The following is an 18,217-nucleotide window of genomic DNA, read 5'->3' as shown; positions in this document are numbered from 1 at the left end:
TCGAAAACGTCCTTGCGCGTTGTTTACATTGATCGATCGCGTACGCGAATTCATGGGACATTTTGTTTAAGAGCGTAAAAAATTTATAGTCATTATAAAATTGGATTAATGCATTCTTTGAAAAATGTGATCAAGTGCTTGTGTAGAGATAATTTTGCGAGATTTTTTAATTACACGAAGATACTTAAGTAATGGGATTTTTGTAAGTTAAATTTGAAGAGGTAAGCAAATTGAGATTTTTTAATCTTTCGATTATTGTGTGCAGATTTAACAAAAATGCAATTCGATGCATAAAATGCTTGATCGTGGAAATACTTAATCTAAAATTAAAAGTATGCAACAAGAATTGTTGTCATCAAGTCTTAGTTAAAAGAAATCAAAAGTTTGTGATACGAACGTTCTTTTCCAATCAAGCTTTACCCGAACAGAAATCGATAGTAGATTCTTCGAATTGCATTGTCGGTTGATATAAATTAATTTCCGGCGGATGTCTTTTCCACATGTGGATGTTCGCCGCATTTCCGAGATGTAACGAGAAATTAGGGCCTTTATTCATTCGGCTAGCAGTAATTTTCCCGGTAAATCGCCGTAGCTCACACTCAATTATCTGCATCCGTGCAAATCCTATTTCTCCGCTAATCTGTTTTCCCTCCCAGCCTGGATAGTCAAACAGGCGTGTAATAGTTGACGGCACGGCTTGGCGTCCTTTCTCAAGCTAAGAAGCGAGAAACGTTCGTCATTATACTGATGACATACGACGTTAAACACTTATTCGTTTATACGTGAACCTCGTGTAACGAGGCAGTTGTCTCTTCGTGGCGATCCAAACGTTTAACTTGTTGATAAACGTCGGATCTTAATTGATTAGCAATATTGATTTGTGTGACAATATACAATATATACAATATATACATAGATGTATGTACGTGCGTGTGTGGGGCAACATAGAGTAGTTTTGATGTAAACGCCTATAATATTATATATACTTCAAACACTCTATTTAAATGAGACCATTTAATAATTAAATGGCAAATACGTTGCTTGAATAAGATAGTAGAATAAATTACTATTTTATCACCTTGAAAATCTCTATATGGATTTCTTTCTAATAAAACTTATTTTTCCAAATTTAGTCTAATTAAAGGGAAAAAAAATTTCAAAGTTAAATTAGAGCTATACTTAGATGCCTATGTGGGCGCAGAGCTGGGCGTATATTTGAAATATTTTTATTAGAAAAAACGGTATTTGTATTAAGACAATTCTAACTTGTATTTTGTATTTCGTATTTTAAATGTACTAAGATTATAATTGCGATCTTATTATTTAAATTACGAAATAAATAAAACTTTTAATCTTTCGATTTTAAATTCATTACAAAATATGTGATACTTTCGTGTACAAATCGCTGTATTTTATCTTATTTTCACAATACTGTAATTATCTAACTTCTGATTGTGAGAGGAAAACACTACGAAATAATCTGCTAGATTTAGCATTGTAGAGTGCCGAAAAAAATGGGGTTACATGTACGCGGCTTCAGACAATATTCCCTTGTTACTATCGGAGGCGATTAAGTTACAATAGGATGGAAATTAGCGTGCAACACGCAGGCCAAGTGTTAGGCACGAAATGCGTGATGCTGGAACGTTTAGCGGCACATTATTCTCCCGTGAACGTGCATCACATTTCGGGTATACCACAATCTAAACAGGTGGTCGGTCTTTTCCGAGCCAGGCCGCTTTATTACTCTCGAGATTTCTCTCTCGAGCCTGGATTTATTAAACTCGAGTAAGAAGAGAGGGAGAACGATAATCCTGTACGAGAGTGGAATTTTACGTCATGAACTGTTATATTACGGTATCGACCAACCGATTCTTTTTAGAACAATTTAGAGTATACAAGGTCCGCGTTATTGCGGTAGTATATACATATAATATACCAAAGGCCGGAAAACGTAAAATTTGTCGAATTATCAGAAATCCTGAAATATAAGAAAAGTCGATTCGGCTTACGCAAAGTTATTACGTTTGTGTTTCATTTATTACTTGGCAAATTTTGTTGTAAAAAATGTTTTCGGGTATGTTAAGTTAGCATCCCAACTCAGGAGTTCTGATTAGAGTTCCCACTTCCTTTTGACGAGACGAAGAGTTCCCTATAGTTAATAACAAGAGTTCCGCTCAATAAACATTTTTTTACATTTTTTAAAAATCTCGAAATTCGATAAAAAGTTAGCACCCCATTTTTAAAAAATGTAAAAAAAATGTTTATTGAGCGGAACTCTTGTTATTAACTATAGGGAACTCTTCGTCTCGTCAAAAGGAAGTGGGAACTCTAATCAGAACTGCTGAGTGCTATAGTTGGGGTGCTAACTTAACATACCCAATATTTTCAACAAAGCGAATAACAATATATTTTTCTGTTATTTTTTAATGTTTTGATTTATTGAAATATTTTCTAATTTTCTTCTTGTGCATTGTCGTATTTAATGAAAAATTTAACTTAAATCAAAACTATGTTATTTATAATATACAATGTTTATTTATTCAGAAAAAGTGAATAACGCGTATCCAAAATAAATAAATATTATGGGAAATAAATAAAAATAAGCTTCATGTATGAATATAAATCTATAAATATAATATTAAACGAAGTGTTAATAATATTTGTGTGTGCGAAATCGACTGGAATTTCTGATAACAAATTCAAAGAACATGGAAGAAGCGTAAAACGCGCCCCTGTATCCATTAGGTACTGTGTCATTTCAGAAGAACTGATGAAAAGAGGCTCTAACAAGGACTGCAGCATGAAAATGGCGCTCCAGATAAGAATCTGTCTGTAGAATTCACTAGTCTTTCTCTCTCTCTTTCTAGTTCTTTTAGTTTCTCTCATGCGCTCTACAAAGCGCTCTCCATTCCGTATAAACTTTTCATCCTTCCTTTTCCCCTTTTAGGATCCTTTTATTCTTGAAAGCAAAGAATTTTACATTCTATGTAATGTAACGTGCACAAAGTTCAGATATTATTTTCATTCAACATACGATTAGCAAATTTCTCCAATTGCTGATATTTTTTTGCACAATTATTATATATGAATAAATTATACCATATTAATATTATTAACACTAATTACTATATTAATAATAGAATTACTCTGCGTAATCAAATTTTTGAAATGTACATAACCCAAGATAATTTTAACAAGTAAAATTATTACATTTAACGTTCGCGTATAATAACATCAATTAAACTTTTGCAATTAACCTTAAGTTTCTGCGGTATATCTTTTCGCAAATTAAAGCTATAGTAAAAGTGACTACGAACATTGTGTTGCTATTCTCTATCTTCAGCAGGGTGTTAATCAAACTATTCTTGATGACAATGCATAATATCCGCGGATATTCATGAGAATATGTATAGAATATAAAGCTATATACATATATTTATGTATGAATTTCACGCGGAAGTTTATCCTTTAAATATTCCGATTGGTATAAACTTATGTTAGCTCGTCGATTTATCTTCGTTTAAGGGGTTAATAAGTGGCTTTACAGTAAACCGAGGTCGACACTTTATTCCCTTATGTAATAGTCCCGCTACTTTCATTCTCAAGGATAAAATTTCGTCTTTTTGCACGCTGTCACGGCCACTACCGTCTCTTTCGCTATCCTTTGTCGTTTTTAGTTCGTAACTCGCGCCGACCTGACGCTTTCATGTTCTGACAACCTGTATTTGGCAAATACAAATCTTCGTGCTGACAATTGTTACGTGCACGCCAACCGAAAACAAACACCGCGTTCCATTCACACCTCCCGCAATTTTCCCTTTCGCAAGCTCTAACATTGTACGTAGCAAAAATAACAGTTTTTCAAACATTTTTTATTAATAATTTTTTTATGAATAACGAGCGATGGTTAAATTCTGTCGGAGGTCGCTTAGCATTATGACTTTGATATGTCAAGATCAAGGTCATCGAAGTGGGAAACTTGGAACTATTATCGTCTGCACAATGGTTTTGTTTTCAAGACCCTTAGAAAGTTCATTCGCTCGGCTAAGCAAATTTCTCGAATGCCTTCGTTATCGCAAGAATACCGATTCATACGTCAAGTGATTCGTGTGAACTGAGCGTCCCTTCATGGTCCATTTTTTAAAAACAATGAATAGCGATGTAAGCTGTATTAGATCGACCAAGAGATTCGTTTTTATTAACGCGGGAGTGAAAAATGACTCATTAAGCAGAGACTTTCGCGAATCCGCATCGGATTCCACAAATAGCAGAGAAATTTACGAGCATAATATTTCTTTTCCCGACTCGCATAGTTATTTCCCGCAAATCAGTAGTAGCAGACATTCGTGAATTATGTCAAGTATAAGAACTCTTAATGGATATCACATGAATACTGAAATTACAATGTGCGTGAAGTTAGCACCGCCATTTTGAAAAAAATAAATAAATAAAATTTGTGCTGAATTGTGCTAGATTTGTGCTACATTATGCCGCAAGAATTAATGACATAACTCAAAAAACAAAGCGTTAAATTGAAAAAAACGTTTCTTTCACCAGCACCGCCATTTTGTTTAATCGGCAAAATAAACATTGTGCTGAGTTGTTCTCGATTTGTGCTACGGTAGCACAACTCAGATATACAGTATCGATCACATGGAAATACAAACCCGATTTATGGGCAAAAAACCGAACACGGAGGGAAAAACTGTTTTTAGTCATAACTTTTGGTGTTATGAAAGAACGGCTGAAATCTTTGCGGCACAATGTAGCACAAATCGAGCACAACTCAGTACAATGTTTATTTTGCCGATTAAACAAAATGGCGGTGCTGGCGAAAAAAACGTTTTTTTCAATTTAACGCTTTGTTTTTAAATTATGTCATTAATTCTTGCGGCACAATGTAGCACAAATCTAGCACAATTCAGCACAAATTTTATTATTTTTTTTTTAAATGGCGGTGCTAACTTCACGCACATGAAGTTACAAGAATAGTTCAGAAGTACATAACGAAATGTCGCTTCTATTTATTGTACGCAAAAAGAACATGAAATCTTATAGATTCATATAAGAACAATCGAAACTAAAACAACTTTATCTTTTTCTTTTAAGTTTAAAATCGATAAAAATAATTGCCACTTGGTCGGTATTTATAACATAGAGAAAATTAATCAGCTTAAAAAAATGTCTTTTTTATTTTTATGTATATAGATAATAATTCTATTTTTATATATATATATATATATTTATATATTTCGCTGAATCATATTACAATGATTTATCTATCTATCGATATTCTATCTTGCACAAATACAAGGATAAAGAGATATGCTGTAAATAACGGGGAACAGTTGCAGAAGGCAAATATTCAGTTTCATGAGCGCAATTAATAAAATACATACACAAGCCACAATAACAAGCCATACGTCATCGCTCGTACAACATTTTCGTAAAGTACGGAAAGTCCGATAACCGGAAATTCTCCAGGCATGAATATTAATAGATAATTATATAACATCGCACCACACACATACGTACCACTTATACACATGCTGTATGTATGTAAATGAGAAAGATATAGTAACGACTGGAGCGTATAGTTATTCATATTTATTGTCGGTTAATGAACAGTAGGATAAACGTTACAAATCAATCTGAACACGATAATGAAAATATTTTATACATATACTAATAGACAATAGAGTATTTGACGGATAATGCAGTAATATCTAGAATATGTGCTACTTTGGTATCGTAAAATTTTGAGAGAACAATTGAGAAATCAGACACGTGTAGAAAAAATGTATTTTCTACATATATAACGGGGTGGTAGATATTAGGCACTTTAAACAATTTTAAGGAGTTGTTATTTCTTACACGAAAGCCGAAAAATTACTTTACACATGAAGAAGAATAATTTCATCCTTTAAAACCGCTTTTGAGCCCTGACATTTTTTAAATTTGTCTCTACATAATTTATGTGTATATAAAGTTTCGTCAAAATAAGCCGAGTGGTTTTTGAAATTTTTGGAAGAAACAAAATTTTTCCTTTTATTTCAACCCTGTATCTTTAAAACTAATAGTGAATTCAATTGGACGTATAAAACTGTTGTACATAAATTGATATAAAGATATATGTTTATTATAACATATATAAACCGATTAAATCAGAAAGTACTCAATACACTTTGTTATACTGTTAGGTAAAAAGTATCGTATAATTCAGAATATCTGCTGCATTTCACTTTTACATTGAGATTATAATGAATCAGTATATAAATGTGTCCAATCAAATTGGCTATAATCCGTTTCGGACATAAAAAGTTTTTGTTTTGAATTTATGAGAAATTGCCTCTTAAAATCTTTTAGAGTGTCTACTTATTGTTATTATCCACCCTGTATAACAGCTCTTCCGCATGGATTCGTTGCGATGTTATTTTAAGCTCCATGTGTGTACAATGCGCGCATTAAACAACATTTCGCAGCGATGTTACAACACAATATACGATCACCGTACATATTTCATTCGTCAGTGCTTGTCTCGTTGATTCAACTTTTATCGTGGATTATCTTTCAAGTAGATGTCGTTGAGAATTGCATTTTAATGCGCAGTTCATAAAGAACTTTATTAATCATCGCGTATTATTTATTTCTTGTATCAAGATGAAATTTATACAATTTTCAACATGATTAACAGAATGAAAAAGAGTCAAGGAAGACGTTAAATAATAGCATATTAGTTACTACCGCCATTAATCGCGAGTTTTGCGAGTAAATCCTTTTTTTTTTCCACATATAAATGTGCTTTTAGTCTCGTTCGTTATTTCTACGGATTAAGGCGGAATGTATAATTTAGAGGCATTTCGGATTAGCATCCATTTTTCTTATCCGGACTAATGGAGTGATTTTATCGGGGACCGAGATAGCATATTGCATGACCCGGAAAGAGAGCCAGATAAAAAGTAGAAAAATGAATTCATGTATAAAATTATTACTAAAAGCTTTAGATCTGATATCTGTTGAAATTAAGTTAGATATAATAATTTGATTTTAGATGCGTGCGGAATATAACAGTTCGTATAATATTGTCAAACTGACTCAATATACATAACGATGCGAGCGAAACGTTCCTATAAAAACGAATGAAAAGAATGTTTGCAATAATATCTGCGTTTGGCTTGCTTTTTTATTTCGTTTATTTTTGACGTAGTTCAAAGAGCCAGTTTAGTATTTTATTTGAAAAACTTTAATTTAAACGCTTCGCGTGAGGGGAAGAGGAAAGGAGAGAGGGGAGGCGAGAAAGAGAATTTATATTCCATTATAACAAGCGACAATTGCTTGATAATTCGATCTCTTAACAACTCACACTTATAAAATAGCTATAAAGTTATTCACGCTCTTTTACAAGTGCAAATCTTAATTTTCTTTGACGGGCTCTTCAATGAATTCAGTATCGATTTCACTTTAGCGAAAAAACAAAAAAAAAACGAGATAGATTATTTATCATTTCCACTTTTATTTTAAATGCATTGTGCCTAAATTAAATAGATAAATATTAAATAAGAATTTTGTTGAGTTCCTATGTGTAGAGATTAATTAAAAAAATGTAATCCGCCATTCACATGAAATCTTGATATCTGCGGAGAAATGTTCTTCGATTACTTATATGATTATCTGATTTATCGGTTACTTTGAAGCCACGACGGAATCGTCCACCGTCACGAATACTTGTATATTTCTAAAGCGATCCGACTGTTTTCCACGCACCACGACGGGAAAAAAAGTACGTTGCGAAATTTCCTTTTGTGCTGCCAGTCGCATTATTTCCTTTGCATACCTCGTGTCTGACCACGGCGCAATTTCCGCGATTTATCAGAGCGGGAAGAAGAACGACGCATCTATCGAGATAGGTTTCCAGTTACGCCCATATACCCACCCTCTTTCTCCCCGCTTCTCTCGTCTATCCCTTTTACTACTGATAACGTTCCGATCAGACGTTATCGCGCCTCGTCACGAGGACCGATCGACTTTAATGACTCGAACAGTCAGTGCAAGGAAGCCTCGGATTTACGAGATTGCCTGGCGCTTTGGCAATCATGTTGTAATGCTTTTATGAAGGATTAGAGTCGGTGGCGGCATGCTGGCGGGACTATCCCTATTTCGCACCTAACCCAGATACCGAAATGCCACGCGGCATCCCTCGGTGTATAGCCTCGATTCACGCCGGGATTTACGACGTGTTCCGTTTGTAAAACAGTCACCCGCATGAAACTCGTGTTTTATCGGTTCTTCGTACACGCATCTGCATATACATGTGTATGTATACATATCGTATATATGCGCGATACTAGCAGACAAAGTCAATCGCGATTCTCGATAAGACGCCCCCCCCCCCCCCCCCCCCCCGAGATAGGAAGAAGAATTTTCGCGTTTGGAATAATTTCCGCAGGAATGTCGAACGCGTACAATTTCGGTATGCAATCCTTTACAGAATCAAGGAACGTTACGCGGAATATTTTACATTTCAACATCTCATAGTTTGTGTAACGGGAAATCAATGCCGCGGTAGAGAGTGCTCGGAATCACGCAAGAATCTCGTTTTATTTAATACCATCAGTTCCGTTGTTTCACGTGCTTTAATCTACGTAACGCGAAAGGAATCTCCACGTGATTACTTACTTCCGGCAAAATGGATAAGCATAGCTTTGGTGAAAACCTGACGCGCGGTGCATAAAGTTTCGCACATGGCTTGGCACAGTTTACGCATTTTGCCTCATCTTACCTCGCAACCTCATAAATGTAGTTTTAATGGTTGATGTTATTCATCCAACGTTCGTGATATTTTTCGTTCTTCCTCTCGCTCGTATAGGAGGAAGAAGGACACAAAAAGTATGCTTTAGGGGATGCACATCAGGGCGGCAGTTATTTGCATTCATCAGCTATTCGCGTCGTTTCCCTAGAACAGTAAAAGTCGCGCGGTCGTTACACATCGCGTTACAACGAGCGCGCTGACAGGATGAAAAAGAACGATCAAAAAATCGCGGTTATGTTTGCCTCTGCTATAAATGTAATCGGCTTGCGTGCGCCAAGGTTGTCGTGATGGATGGCTTTTTGATGAACGTCCAAGCTGACAGGGGGAAAAACAATTCTCGTCGCGACTGCGTATATTCATCGGGGCGATCCACACCGTTGCGTTGGCGCGAATAATTTTCGCCCAAGGGTGATTTTAATTACGCGGCAGATTCGGCTCGACCGGAATAATGAGGTACGATCGAAGGGCGGGATATAAAAGTCACTTGCGGATACAATGGAAACGAAGATTTATCGGGATTTTTTTTTTATACATATGAACTTGCGACTGCGGTCGATTCGCTGTTTAGATTCAAATCTCATTGAGTGACATGCGCAATATCGTGCCTTTTTCTGCTTTATCGCACAAAAATGTGAAACTTCAATTTATATTCGTTGCTGATAACTTTTTTCTAGTAAATCGTGAGTCACTCCGTATAGTTACATATCTCTACAGAAATACAGAGCTCTATATGTAGTACTTAAAAATAACACTATTTAAATTTTAAATGTATTATTTTTATTTAATTAATAATTATTATTTTTAACGCTACATACTTTTAATAACTTTTTTGTTATATTTTGTTCGCGCGCGCTTTTTATCCTTAATTCTCATTATTCTTTTTTACGTATGCATGCTAATGTTTTTTTTTTTTTTTTTTTTTTTTTTTTAATTTCTGTTGTGTTTGAGTACTCGAGAAATATTATAAGCAAACTGTTGCCTCCTCTTTAGCAAAGCATTGTTCGCAGTTGTTTTAGGTATATACACCGCGAACTGACATTTTCTTTACGGTCTGCCGCTTTATTCAGATTGCAAACGGTTTCTGTACGACCTACTGCTATTTCTACGTATTTACATTTTACGTTTAATGGAAAAAATAGAGTAGCATTTATAACCTGTACCTTGATATTATTGAGGTTGCGTTTTTTTTTACAATAAAAATTCATACTACAGAGAAATACTTTCAATTTGATTGCAATTGTTTATAGAAATTTGTTGCTTATAGGAATTATTCGACAAGCTTGCAGTTACATTCATTATCACTGCATTTAAACGCAATTGGATTTATTATTGGTTTCAATATAATTAGATCGAATCATTTCATTAATTGCTTTATGCACGTGTGTCGTTGACCGTCGTTAAATTAAATTTCCACATTTTGTCGTGTAGTATCGATAGTTACAGAGTAAACATTCGGCGTAGCTAACAACTAAAAGTGACCTAAAGTACTAAGCTAATGTACACAAGCCGTGCGCATGCTTTGTACAAAAGTTAAACTCGATTCTATTATAGATAGAAATTTAACGAATATTTTGGATGATGAATAAATGGAAAAAAAATACAAAAAAGTAATTAAACCTCATAGGACCGTACATGTGAGAATATAACCTATAGGAAATAAATGCCTTAAACAATTAAGTTACAATAGTCAATAATACGGTAATCTAAAATAATTAGCAAAAATTATTATAAATATATCGTATTTTATATTAAATATTGTATATATTAAACACAAATGATGATTAGTAATTAGTAACGTATTGTTGATTAAATATGTTGCTTTGTGTGATTGGCACGCGTATTATTATTATTTATTTCTTTATTTGCAATCGCTGTTTGAGAGTTTCTGTTTGTATTTCACTCAATACGTCTCATTATAGTAATGATAATTCGTAAAGGATATTGATAGAATTAATAATTAGAGTGAATCATTTTTAATAATTAACAAGTAAAATATAAGGACGATTTCCATTTATTAGCCTAATTAACCATGTAAGTAATGAATGTCGTCCATGTTTACGGTAACTCTGGCTTGTAGCACGGAATGCCGGAATAAACGTTGAGTGCCCAAGGGTGTTCTTGTCAACGTCTGTTTTCGATCCGATGAGTCGAGCGAGGCGAAAGGGGACAAGGGAGAAAGCGGCAGGATACACTCGATATACCGCCCTTCACTAGGGGGGGGGGGGGGGGGGGGGGTCCGTCGAAAACAAAGACCGAGAATAACAAAGTCAAGGAGGGAAGAAATGAAGAAGAAAGGGGAGAAATGTAGAAGAAAAATTAATGTTAAACAAGAAGACAAAGGAGACTGTAGAGATTGTAGCAGCAAAGGGTCATCGGAAGGTAGTCAGGGGTGAGAGAGAGAGAAAGAGAGAACGGTAGAAGGTATTCCTGACGCGAGAGTGATGAATAGAAAGAGCGAGAGAAGAGAAAGATGGCCGTAGAGATAGGGGGCAAGATCAGTACAGGAGAGGAAGAAGCAAAGAAAGAGACAGAGTGAGAAAGAGAGAGAGAGAGAGAGAAAAAGGAGGAAGGGAGGAAGAGAAAGAGAGAGAGAGAGAGGAAGGGTAGATGCTGAGCTGTATCGATCCCTCCTCTCCTCCGTTCGTGACGTCACTGACGTACCCCACTAGCGACGCGGCGGTGTGATGATACGCTTGTCCTTCGATCACAGACGATAGACAACTTCAACCGTTCATTCAGCTGAAGCTTCGCCTGTGATATTTATTTAGGCGAGTGGCGGTATCCGCCGCATGTCAGCCGCGTTCAGGAGTCAGATATGTTTCACTTTCCTCCACTTTCTCTTCGACGTGACTGGTGATGAGTATGGGTTTTATTATTCATGCGACTATAGCATAAATCTTCTGATCATCGTTAACAGCATCGTGTAACTGATACTTGGCGACGCTGATAACGAATTCGATTGGGTGCACTAGTGTGCACTGATGCATATTAAAGCTGTACACTGATTTAACCCGAGTGTAAAAGCAAATATATTTCGAATTATAAAGTACATATTTTATTTAATACCAATAAAGTGAATAAGATATATTGAGGATTTTGCGATTTAACCTGTGTTTCTATATTTATACTAAACACACATCGTTTACGTCATTTTGTATAAGATAGCTTTAATGTGCACACCAGTGCATACTGATGAGTGTATTCAATCGAATTCGCTATCGGCTATAACATTTTTCTTACACCGAGATTTGTTTGTAGCTTCAATAACTGTTTGCGTTTAAATAAATATGATAATTTTAGAGTCTAATTTTTATATACGGTCATTGTCTCCTTGAAGACAAAGAACTTAATTTTGCTCGTGTTTTTGTTTCTCTCGCGATTCTGACTTCGCTATTTATTCGATTTTGTATGCATGCATTAAATATTTAAATGCTACATTAGTTGATATTATCACGCAATTGTTCTGCAATCGATAATAGTTGAAATATTAATAACATAATGCTTGCGGCAACTAAATTATATCATAGAACTGCTAATCATGAAAACGTTGCATTATGACGTGTTATTCTCCGCTTATTTTTATGTTAAGTACGCGGCCATTGGGGGGAACACAGAGGTATAGCAACACGGTTATTCGGCTCTTTCATATTGGAGTCGATGAACCCATTTCTCCAACCAGGAACGTAGCTTGTTGAGGCAGCCGGATACGGCGATATGCAGTACTAAGAATAATTTTAAAAACTCATACATTTTTTAGAGAATTCAATCGATTCGCCCGAAATTGAATTCATTCGATGAAAACTTACGACCGTAAGAGGCAGAGTAGAGGGCGTTCGATATCTGGAAATATAAAAGAGTGACTAGTAAATTTCGAATATAATTATCTTTCCGTTGAAAAATATTCGAATCAGGAATGGAGAATTTTATCTTTTCTGGATGTGGGTCATTCAAACAGGAAGGGAGGAAGAATGATTTCAGAATAACACAAATATTATATTTTTTATCTTCTGTTGTATATGTGCGAAAATAATATTTCTACATATGCACTCTAATCAAATATTATTTTTCGTCAAATCACTCAAAATTGTTTAAATTTTGTCAAAAATTAACATACCTTTTTTAAATACTCCAAATTCTGAGTGTGGAATTCAACACTCACAGGAGCTCTGGGTGTGGAAAACTCCATAAGGCCAGTCTCTATGTTCCGAATCGTAATAGTTCTGTGAGAAACCCTTTCATCAAGGTCACTTGAGTATTGCTTACAGCAGTTTAGCCGAAAATTGACATGTCAGAACATACGTCGGTTTCAATCCCTGCTTTGTATTAATTACGAGGCAGACTGTATCGATCACAAGTCGAGCGTTTAGCTATTACGCGAAATTGCATTGTATTTTACACAGTAAGGAAATTGGACAGCGCGTCGCGGGATTAACATTTACCGTGAAATACCGATATCATCGGCACGCGATGGCGAAGAAGTCACACGTGGTTTTAAAATGTATCGATTCGACGTGAGACGGCCGTCCGATATACAGGAACGTGCAAATTCTGTTAAATTTGTGGTTCTAGCGGCTGTTAAATTCGTATATTCATGTCGCGAGTGTATATATACACACGTCGTTTCCTGTTACACGTACTTGATAAAGTCCCAACAGAGACTTCTGGTACCACTCTGCGCCGCGAAACTCGTCTAATAATTCTTGCGGATGACGTTTCTGCGCATGAATATCATCCGTCGTATTGCAGCGATAAGAAATTGTATCGCTTTCGTTGCCTCTAACGCTTAGCAGCTCGTTTGCCAAATGTTTGTCGGATTTGACGTTGGCACCACGCGTTTAATTTTAGTCGGTGTTTGTATGGCTTTCATATGCGAATACTCGCAAGTCGACACCGCTACATTTCATTATGCATTATAAATGTAAACATAATTGAGTCGTCGCGATTTTGCGAATGTTATATTTTTTTAAGCACAAGTCATATTATTTCATCAATTTTAATATTCTCTTCTAAATTTAAAATCTGTTCAGCGAACATTGTATATTCTATTTGACGTACATCAACTTTATTTTTTGATTTTCCTTAGATCTTTTATAAATTACATAAATTTGCATAGTAGATAAATTTTTAACAGAATAAATTTTCTTATAAGCAAATATTTTTAAAATAATTTTAGTAATTTTGACAATTAAAAGAAATATTTTTAATAGAGTAAATTTGCGATTAAAGTTTTCAAATAGGACAAACGTTGAAAGTCCAAAATAGTATATAGAAAATCTTTGAATCTTTGAAAATCAGTCAATTGCCGAACGCTCGTGTGCATCCTTCATTCAATTTACTAAATGCGCGGAGACCAAGATCGACGGGGATGAAAGCCAAGTCCGGCATCTCCCATGGGATGGACAGAAAGATCTCCAGCTTTCCTTCTCTCTCTCTCTCTCTCTCTCTCTCTCACACCCACACACGTCCTCGGTTTCTTGCAGTTGTTTAAACAACGGATTTCCCCAGACACTTCTGTATCTCGGCCAGATTGCCTGGAATTGCGAGGAGCGAGAAGCAAGGTCGCGAAAACACAAACCGAACGATTTCTAGTGTACTAGCGGAGATAGGCCCTCACGTTCCCGGGAGAGCACATCCACGGGCGGAAACTTTATTTATTTTCAGGCTTGTGAAATATACACGATATACGACTGAAGCTAGGCGCGCGAGGCCGTGCTTTAAATACTTACATACGGACACCGGCGCCGATATCGGCCGTGTGAGAGTACAGGGCCGTTTATTACATCGTAGTTACAGCACATGGAAACGTGATTTCTGAATCACCCGATGTAGCGTATACATATATGGTCATCTCGATAGATTTTCTCTCACTTGCGGGGTGTTTTACAATTAAACGGCGATATTTTGACTTCGATGACGATCTCCTCGATTTTGCACTGATAGAAAATATGACAACTTAATTATAATTATAATTATTTATGCTATAACTATACATTTAGTTATTTTAATCATGCAAACTTGTAATTATTTAGTTATTTTAATCATGCAATTATAACTGCTTTAACTGCATTATGTATAAAGTAAATGTACCAGTTAATGGACATGAATCATCAAATGCTGGACAAAGTAAAAACGTTTTAAAGCTTCTAGTAGTATGTACGATTCTAAATTAATTTATTATTAGACTTTTATAATAAATTTATTTAAAGTCGTACATATCACTAAAAGTTTAATATTTAAAATTTTGTATCACTTTGTCCAGCAAATTGGATCATGTGCACTAACTGGTACAATTATCAATTAGAACAAAAGTACGCGCTATTTTACTTGTATCATGTTTACGAAAATATTTAGCAATGTACCATTTAATAAAGTCAAGTTTCATCTTCAAGAATCTGCTTTTTTAATTGCGGCACGATGATTTTTAACAGAATTATGAACAATAAAAAATAACATGCTTCTTTTTTTTTAATCTACGTTAATTTAGTAACAAAAAGTCTTAGAAATATTTTTAAAAAATGTTTTTTATAGAAAACTAAACTTTCATGTTAGAAAGTAAAAATGTTTACAAGTTTTTTGCATGACGGATCCACAAAGTGAGAAGAAAATTTCTCATTTTGTCTAGTTCGTAGTTTCTCTATGTAAAAATGACCAAACTCATAGAAACTCAAAAGGTATAGTGACGTCTCGAAAATAGAGGTTTCAAAAGCTTTTATTTTTTAATTTAAATTTCGTTTCTCTTTAACGAAATTACAGCTACTTGAATTTTGAAGTCCATAGCATTATTTTTACTTTTGTTCCAACCTAATATTTTTCTTCAATATCTTTCTTTCGTTTGGATTTCATTTACGTCGTTGAAACGATAAGAAAGACATCACGGATTTTTGCCATAAAGCGGACCGGCTGAGTGAAGCGGCGCGTTATGTGCATGCTTGGATGTTCAATTACGACTCGGCGCGCGAAACAAAAACTACATATATTGAAAAAAACAAAAACTGCAATCGCGAATGGATCAGATGTTCAACATCCGTGATACAAAAATCAATAACACATCTTCGGAAGATTCAATTAATATGCCACATGGCTTATGGCAACAACTAGGCCGTACCAAGTTAAATGAGTCACTCATTCATGAACGAATACGTTATATACATATAAATATGTGCTTGTATGTCTGTACGTATAAATGGAAAAAAGTTTGATGGAAACGGCGTAAAGGGATACAGATAGAGAGCTCTTTATTTTTTCGTTGGATATGCAACTGTCGAGAAGAACGGCCGGCGGAGATCGAAAATAAAAGCCGCAAGTCGTGGTGAACGTGGTTAATATTGATTGGAGCTAGATTCACACGCGAACCTTCACTTGAACCGGAACACCGCTACTGTTTTAACTATCTAGTGCTCGCGCTTTGTTTTCGGAATTGGTTTAAAAGTCACCGCAGAGAGTTCCCGTTTTATCTGAAAATAAGTAAAAAAAAATATAACTGTAGGTATAGAATTGTGGATGCATATGTATCTTCAGTCTATCTGATAAATTGAAGCAAATAATGTTATTAATGCGAATATATTAGGTGCCCTTCTGTTTAGTTCGACATCACAAGTAGGTTTTGTTCTGCTTTTGTTATTCACGAAATGTGATGAACGACATTTGTGTCGACTTGTATTATCGACACCTATTAAAAGCAATTTTCAAAATAGGCTTGATGAGCTTCGGAAGAATATTTTTGAATGGAACATGTAATTGCAGGAATAAAATATGTGCTAGTTTCATGAACAGGTAAAAGATACAAGTAAATTGCAGACAACAATGGGCAGAGAATTACGTCTTATAAGTTAACAAAGTGATCAGAATCGATTTTAAATAACATTTTTATTTGTTGCTCATTTGTTGCGTCTCTGTGAAGTTAGCACCTCAACTTTAAAAATCGAAAATTTTAATAACAGTACTGCTTGCACCCGCAATAGTTCTAGAGTTCCTGATAGGTTTCATCAATAGTACTGTTGATTTAGGCCAACAATTTTTAAAAATAAAAATATGCGATGCTAACTTCGCGTGGCACCGCAAGATTTGAAAAAGCCGATTTTTATGACGGAATCTCACAGTACTCGAAGAGTATTACAGTTCCTGATTGATTATAACAATAGTACCGGCCATTAAATATTTTTAAATAAATTTAAAAAAAAAAGAAAGTTAGCACCGCATATTTTTATTTTTTAAAATTTTTGGCCTAAATCAACAGTACTATTGATGAAACCTATCAGGAACTCTAGAACTATTGCGGGTGCAAGCAGTACTGTTATTAAAATTTCCGATTTTTAAAGTTGAGGTGCTAATTTCACAGAGACATTTGTTGCTAACAAGTTGCCAAAGAAACAAATTTGTTGCTCTAATAGATTTTTTTTAAAATAGTATTCCGCTAAAAGAAGATTAGGTTAGCGGAACAATATACACAGAATAAAACCGATTGACGTAAAAATAACGTAGGAATTTGTTGCTTGCAAAATAGGAACAAATAACAACAAAAAAACCTCAACGTACTAGCGGAACAAGAGCAAAGTATTAGTAATTTCTCAGTATTTTTATGATAAAGAGAGTTTTTGATCTCGCAGGTTGCGATCACAGGTGCGGCGCCATTATTTGCATTCTGCAACTTCATTCAGCATGAATTTTTTCGGTTAGTCATTCACATTATGTGTGTATACACAACTAGATGTGATTGTTCACGCGACGCTCGCTTGTTGAAAGACACGTATAGTTCAGAAATTGTTATTGCAACTCCCTACAATGACAACATAGATATTATTCAGGATAGTCCGCCGCAACTGCTGATTTTGTTGACAATGCAATCTTCATCATATGCGTAATAAAGGACGCATTATTATCGCGTTACATGAGTTCACGTCATATTCGTCGTTGCATTATGTATCTAGCAGATTCGTATAATGTTTGCATTATCGCCATGTATTTTTCAATTCTTGATTGACTTGTTATCTTGTTACGTTATTTTGTTACGTTTTGAAGTAGGAACCCGATTGTAATATTTGCTTAAATTGTTAAAATACTTCGAGAAATGATTGAAAAAAAAGAATGTGTTACTTTTTCTTCAATAAAAACTTTGCTAAATAAAAAAAGTTACCATCGGAACATTTTTTTATTATATTTTTTGTTATACTTTTAATATTGCTATAATTAAATTAATTTACGATGAAAGTAAAGGATAATTAATTTGTTCTGCGATTCTTGCTGATAGTATTTTAATATTTTATTAGGTATAAAAATTATAAGGGAAAGATAGGATGAAAAATAAATGAGTACAGTATAATAAATAAAAACAAGAGAGAGGATACAATGATTTATTATTATAATAAATATTGCAAAATTTTGCCATTTTTATTATTTAAAGAGTTC

General features: G+C 34.8%; 1 protein-coding gene across 1 annotated transcript in view; it reads left to right on the top strand.

The window, feature by feature from the left end:
• The window catches only part of LOC108775407 (Kv channel-interacting protein 1), a 46,372-nt gene that overhangs the window by 6,462 nt on the left and 21,693 nt on the right, over positions 1 to 18,217 (top strand). The window lies entirely within an intron of this gene.

This window comes from Cyphomyrmex costatus, unplaced genomic scaffold (genome assembly GCF_001594065.2).
Source record: "Cyphomyrmex costatus isolate MS0001 unplaced genomic scaffold, Ccosl1.0 scaffold30, whole genome shotgun sequence".
Lineage (NCBI taxonomy): Eukaryota > Metazoa > Arthropoda > Insecta > Hymenoptera > Formicidae > Cyphomyrmex > Cyphomyrmex costatus.
Note: the sequence above shows the minus strand (reverse complement) of the source record. Positions and strands in the feature narration are given on the sequence as shown.